We start from the raw sequence: 7,183 nt of genomic DNA, 5'->3' as shown, positions 1-7,183 counted from the left end.
TGTTGAGCGATATTAATCACGGTTATAGGTGTAGTTGAAGAAGAAGCACTTTTCATAAAAGGTTCAAGTGCTTCTTCCATTAGCTCACCTCCGAAGAGGTCTGATAAAGATGAATATAATCTACTAACTCCTTGAACAACTACTGCTTTCTGTAAGTTGGATCACTCGAACAAACTAAATTTGTATAAAGCATCTAGCTGAAACACTTTCAAGTATCTATAGAGAGCAACTGATTCATAAGTACTTGAGCATCACATTAAATAAATTCTTAACTCTATGCATAGTTACATTTACTTGTAAAGTTCACTCTGCGCTCAGGCTAAAGTAAATTTATCTCATCTCAATTTCAGTTAGATTTTCTTCAAAATTGAGCATCTAATATGTAACTTTAATCATACATTGTCAGACAAATAAAAATGTCTTATTCAGTCAGTATATTTGCAGCAAATTAAAATCAGATGGTCAATGTAGGTAAGCTTTGAACATGTTCAAGTTGTTCCATGACAGCAATGATATCACAAAATTCATAAGAATAAAGGGCAGAATACAGAAAGGATAAGGAACATATATGATTGCATTTGCGATTCAAAAATTAGATAAAAATAAAGTTTAAAAAAAATTAATAACAAGAAAGTGCTAAAACAAAGATCAAAGAGAATTAGAAGTACACATCTCGTTTGATTCAAAGACGTAACAAACAACTTCAAGGGACCAAATAACTAAGAACCAAAAAAGAATTCAAAAAAGAAAAATATTTAGAAACCTGGATCTCAAAATAATAATAAAAAGAACCTGTTTCTTGACAAAATTTAAAAAACCAGGTTTTTGCTAAAACAAAGCAAACTCATTTACGAATGACCGAAAAAAAGAAAAAAAGAAAATAGTAATACACGCCTTTATATCCTGTAGCACCGAAAGAAAGAAAAGTTCAATCAAACAGAAGCAGAGACATGTAGTTAGCTGGGACCCCAAACATTCAAAACTGAAGATCCTATCGCAGAGCAGCCAAGAATGAAACCTCAAGTGTAGAAGCACAAAACCAACAAAGCAGACCAGACGACACCTCAACACAAAAAGAAAAGCATAAATTTTTAGCATCAGTCTTAGGGACAATCTGTCTCATTAAACTCATAATAAATACCTACAGAAACTTCTTTCTGCAAATTCCTACAAATATCTAGGATACCTAAAAGAAAATAACCAACATAGTAATAAGTATAAGAAACTTATACAAACCCAAGAGGCTTTGGGATTTCAAGCTTGAGTTATACTGGAGTTTGCTTGGACTTGCAATATATAATATTAAAACAAGAGAAGGACATGTAAATAAAAAACACACTAATTCGTGTTTTGAGTGCATTCATGCAATTTTAGAAATCAAATTGATGAAATTCTAGGAAGAAAATAGTAATACACACCTTTCCATCCTGTAGCGCCATCTCGAGTGAGAAAGCACTGCTTCGATTATCGCGTTGTGGAACCTGCCACAATCGCACAGCAACAATTGCACCACACCCACCTTCAAATTCCACTGCATCTTTATTTGGTTCACGTGATTGATGTAATCAATTTGTGAAGCATGATCTAAACCCAATGATAACGTTTCTCAGATATCACACCTAACAATTTTGAGAATTTAAGAAAATATAAACGCACCTACAACTCTATAAATATAATATTATTAGGAGAAAATAAAAGAAAAAGAAGTTAACCCACACTACAACTCTTGACTCTTGCTCGATTTTAAAAGAAGAAGTTAACCCGCACTACAACTCCATAAATCTAATATTAGTTTGAGAAGATAAAAGAAAAGGAAGTTAACCCGCACTACAATTCTTCTGGAGGCTTTTGTATAACTTTCCAACGCATGAATGCCACTGGTATCAATATCAGTAACGGCTGCAACAAAAGCAAAAGCAAAAACGTTATGAGAAACAAAAAAAATCAAAGTTCTGTACCTGCCAGAAGCGTTTGAAGCAGCTCTTTGTCCTTTAAACTTAGATAAAAGAAATCCATTACAGAGTGAGAGAGGCATATCAGCGTTTGAAGTCCAAACATAATACACAAACTCAATCTCAGCATCATCGCCGCAAAGCAATTTACATCGAGGTTGCACCTCTTAGCTCCTGCTTCGGTGTCGATCCCTTGCACCATTACTGCGTGAAATAGAGGAAAACACTGAATTGTCATATCCCTACTTCTTAACAGTAGAATTAATGTTTGTAACCTTTTGATAAATTTCTAGTCAATAATGACATCTAATCTTAATAGCAAACACAGCCATGTAGCTCCTGGGCCATATAAAACCAAAGAAGGATTAAATTTGACAGCAACAGAAGACAAAATATATAAACTGTGATACATGAGATAAGCATCAAGACTTCACCTTCGAACAAAATATTATAAAATGAATAACAGAATCCTGATAAATGCTAACTGATCTCTGCCGATAGCTGTCAAAACATAGATAGCTGGATGATGCGTCTCTTCTATACTCTGATAGCTTTGTGATGTTCAGGTGATAGCTGTCAAAACATAGATAGCTGGATAATGCGTCTCTTCTATCCTCTGATATCTTTGTGATGTTGGGGGTACCGGACCTGTGTCTACATCCCTCTAATTGTTGTTTGCGCCATCCCTCTAATTGTAGGTTGCGCGATATGCTCCGGAAGAAGACTCTTGTCTTTGTCATATCAACGTTCTGGTCAATCCAATTTGCTCATGTCCCTATTGCAATTTTGAATGCAGATTCAATATCCATTTGCTCCACCAATCTTCCATCATATTGAAATAAATCCGACTACCAAATAAGTACATAGACGTAATTTACAGTTGCAAACGATGATTCTAGTATAATTGAAGTTACTTTCATTATACTTTTTGGGTGTCTCCACCAGTGGCCTGTGTTGAAAACCATAAAGTCAGCCATGGTGCGAACTTGTCAAGCCTTAGAATACTACTTCATTTGCTTGCTTCCCTTCATCGAGTTCCAACAGAAATGGGCTCCAGTAGAACTCCACAGAGCAATTGTAATCCTGTCAGAGCAACAGACCCTACGCTGTCAAGTTTCTCTAAGCAGTTCAAAACCTGCAAATTCACAATCACCAAAAAAGAAAAAGGAAGGTTCTATAGACTCTTATTACCTTTGCCTTGAAGACTTTGTAAGCACCACTCAAACAGTCAATATCAGCTCGAGAGGAAGGTATGGCAAAATAAAGAAGACAAGCAAGTGATTCCCATTGGTTTCTGTTAAGAGAATCTCCAACTATTATCACCTTCTTCTCTCTAGGTTTCCCCAGCATGTCAGCGCCATTAAACCTTGGAAACTAACCTCAATTAAAAACTGTTAAACATACATATAATGTAACTAATTGGGATTGGTTGAATGCACTTGAAAATAGTTCAATTACCTTGGAATTTCACACCCCTTGGCTTCCCATCTCAATCTCTCATATTCAGAATCTGGTCTTCCATTTTTTTTGGCAGTTCACATGTTCACTGAGAAACGGACACTCTGAAGCAGAATAGATAGGACTTCCCTCAGGGTCATAAACCTCTATAGCAAGAGGTTCTCATCCTGATCCCGCAATGTGTTTCGAAACCCTAACTTAAATCATGATGCGTCTCCTTACAACTGTTAAGGGATTCGATTGAAATTGAATGTTAACGGTTTTTTCTAGTACCATTAATGAAAGGAGTTTTTGCAGAAGAAGAAGTGTGAGAAGAAAGAACCTGAGACAACCCTTTGGAGCTTCAATGGAGGAAATAGAAGAAGCGTTACCATTACTACTAAATCCCTCCTTGTTGAGCCGTTACTAACACCAGCGCCACCATTATTGAGATCTTGAATCGGGCTTCTAGAACACAGTTACCCACTTTTGCTTTCATTTTGATGATTGATTCGGTTTTGCAAGAATGATTGGATTTTGACAGTGTGTGAGGGAGAGAAGAGAGTTTTGTAACTGAGTGGGAAATGTCAAAAAATAAAAATAAATAAATAAATAAATAAAGTTGTAAGTATATATCGTGTGTGAAGGAATTGTTGGTACCTACTGTTTTTATTTTGGTTTTTTTATTTTGATGTTTTAATAATTTATGAAATCTTTTAAAAAATATAAAATACTTCATCTTTTTACAATTGTCCTAACTAATTATTATCCTCCACACATTTGACAATTTCAAAGACTCACATTTAGCTTGCATATAATGCAAATGACTCTACTTTTATGTATATATAGATTATATGTACACGACAATGTCAATATAGTATTTATAATGTTGTTAAGTTAAACTAGTGTTAGAACCCGCGCGATACGTGGAACAATATTAAATGATGAAATAATTTTTTATAACTTCGACACAAACACAATATAAAAATTAGATGGTTGACATGAACACGACACGTTTAACCCGCTTATTATCATAACAAGTTAGGTGGGTGGTGACCCATATACAACTCGTGTAACCCGCTTAATAAATAGGTTAAGTGGATGTGGTGACCTACATAGAACCCATTTAACCTGCTTATAGTATTTTTAACTTTTAACCTATTTAACTTCAATTATATTTAAAAATAAAATAAAGTTTCACATGTAAAATGTATAAATTCTTCATGATTTATAATTAAAATAAAAAAGTAATATAACAATAAAATTTAAATAGGTTTTAATTGAAGTATTTATATCTAACGCTAAAATTACCTTTTTACTCTTAAATAAACGGGTCACTCGCCTAACCTGCGTGTTAATCCGCAACACAACACGTTTATATTCGTGTCATAAATAAATGACTTGTTTATACCAAATTTCAAATGCCTATGAAGCACTCTAAAATCGAAAACTAGCAATCACCGCTAGCCAGGACTTGCCCCAACTGCTAGCGCTCGCAAGGAGGCGGAGCACATCAAGACAGGCCTGATGCACGGCCCACCACTTGTGGTTCACGAAGCCTGGCGGGTCCGGTCACAATAATGACAGACTGTATTTTTTTAGTTCTTTGACTATTTCAAAGCTTTTTCAATTTTTTATTTGATTAAATCATTATTTAATTGAAATCAACGCATAAAATTTTTTAAAAATAATCAAATTAATTTTGAAAAATTTGCAGCAGCATTAATATTAATTTTTGTCAAAATATTAAATTCTCAACACATGAATTAATTCGAAAACTAATCCAATAATTAATACATTGTTTTACACTCTAAGGGGTAGAGATGGAAATGGTATGAGTATTTAGGGTACTGCTTGCTCTGATCCGTTTAAAGAGGTTATGTGGTAGTTGTAAATGGATTGGAAAGGAAATGAATAATGAAATTACTATACATAACGGATATGGATAGTGAAATTACTACCTATAATGTATACAGGTAGGGTACGAGTATAGATCTCTGGATACTCGCTATCCGTTAACCGCTATATTAAACAGATTTGGTAGTGGATATTCGTGGGTATCCTATCTATTATTAGTAAAAAAATGTATTTTAAATAAGTTCAAATTTGAATAGTTTAAGATTTGTGGGTATCTTACCTATTTAAGAAGTACTTTAAACGGGTTTCGGATAAATACAGATAGTAAAAATTTAAACGGATTCAAATATAGGTACTTAAATGGGTATGTAAACGGTTAAGGACGGATACGAATAGTAAAATTTTATACGGATATCTATACAGATAGTTTAAAATTGTGGGTACCCGCTCGCTTCCACCCTTATTAAGGGTTTTGGATTAAGAATACTCTGTTAGATTTTAAAAGATTTTTTGAAATCTTTAGGTTAGAGAATGAATTGGTGAATGTCTATTTTATTCATGCATAACACTCTAAAATCCAATGAAATCAATAATTTTATAAAATCCTTCCAAATCAATAATTTTTTTTGAATACCATCAAATTTGTATGGACTTTTAAAAGTCATAATTGAATACCATCAAATTTTTATGGATTTTATAAGAGTTTGAATTGAATACCATAAAATTTTAATAGACTTCAAAAAAATCTAGATTGAATACCATTGGAATTTTAAAATCTTTTTAAATCTAACAGAATCTTAATCCAATATATCACCTTAGTAATATCCCCTAATAGTATTATTAGGGTATGTTTGGCTCAGCGATTCATACTAGCTAATAGCTGATAGCGATTGTTGATAGCTGCTGGTTGATGGCTGACAGCAGTTAGCTGATTATTGTTCATGTTTGGAAAAATTTTAACAACGGTTGTTGTTAAAATATAAAATGATTATTGTAAGCATAATTATTTTTATATATTATGATGTATAATGTGCATATATATCTTTTTAATTTAAGGTGAATACATTGTTTTTTCTTTTAAAATATTATATAAATAAAAATATTAATTACAATTTTAAAATAATATTTAAGAAAATTTTTAAATAATTATAAACGAAATTATCATAAAAAATATTAATTTAGAAAAAAATAATTTTATTAATAATTATCTTTTATAAAGTTAATGAAGTCCGAAATAATATAAACACGAATCAGCTACGAACTGATACGAAAAAGCTCATAATTCGAGTTTATAGAAACAGCTGAGAGGGACTTTTATAAGCTATCAATTGCTGATTAAAAAAACTTATTAAACACTTACAATTTAACTGTTAGATACAAAACAGCTATCAGCTACATGAATCAAATAAACCAAACGCAACATTAATTTTGAAGAGTGAAAATCTCATGAACAAGTGTAAGAAAATACTTTCTTATGACTTGTTATTGTAATAGCATTCAAAAATTATGTAACTAAGAATATAAAGAGTTATATATGATATTATATAAATTATAAACATAATCATTAAAGGTGGAAAGAATTAAAATTTATTTTAACTATAAAACTCACATTATCTACGTTATTGGTAAGCTTTAAATAAATTATATGGAGCAGATGAAATAGTAAGTTACGCTTCAATTCAACAGATAATTTTTATAAAGTCACGAGTAATATAGAAATATAGAATATAATATTTTATTTATTTATTTCCATTTCTCGGGAAGTCTAATAGGTTGGACACCATGAGATATACAATAAGGGAAAATTTTTCTTAATTCATTAAATTAGTTAAAAAAAATTTTATGGTCAACAGGATTTAAATCTAAAATCCCTCACTTTTCACATTCTTGTATATATATATATATATATATATAAAAAAAGAAAATCAATCGAACCG

General features: G+C 31.9%; 1 long non-coding RNA gene across 4 annotated transcripts; it reads right to left on the bottom strand.

Annotated features, from left to right (window-relative positions):
- Positions 1 to 556: 556 nt before the first annotated feature.
- LOC105636359 (uncharacterized) lies at positions 557 to 3,874 on the bottom strand. 4 transcript variants are annotated; one of them, XR_016319653.1, is made up of 6 exons: positions 3,733 to 3,874; positions 3,411 to 3,634; positions 3,144 to 3,326; positions 2,387 to 3,035; positions 1,419 to 2,156; positions 557 to 1,063 (listed from the first exon to the last, which is right to left on the bottom strand). It is a non-coding gene; the product is annotated as an uncharacterized LOC105636359 (long non-coding RNA). The 4 variants fall into 4 exon arrangements; XR_002284619.2 differs by having other exon boundaries at positions 557 to 1,584; positions 1,823 to 2,156; XR_002284616.2 differs by having other exon boundaries at positions 557 to 2,156.
- Between the last annotated feature and the right edge of the window lie 3,309 nt (positions 3,875 to 7,183).

This window comes from Jatropha curcas, chromosome 2 (assembly GCF_041381405.1).
Source record: "Jatropha curcas cultivar XTBG-Jc1 chromosome 2, XTBG_Jcur_1.0, whole genome shotgun sequence".
NCBI classification, from domain to species: domain Eukaryota; kingdom Viridiplantae; phylum Streptophyta; class Magnoliopsida; order Malpighiales; family Euphorbiaceae; genus Jatropha; species Jatropha curcas.
This window is presented reverse-complemented; position numbering and strand designations above follow the sequence as displayed.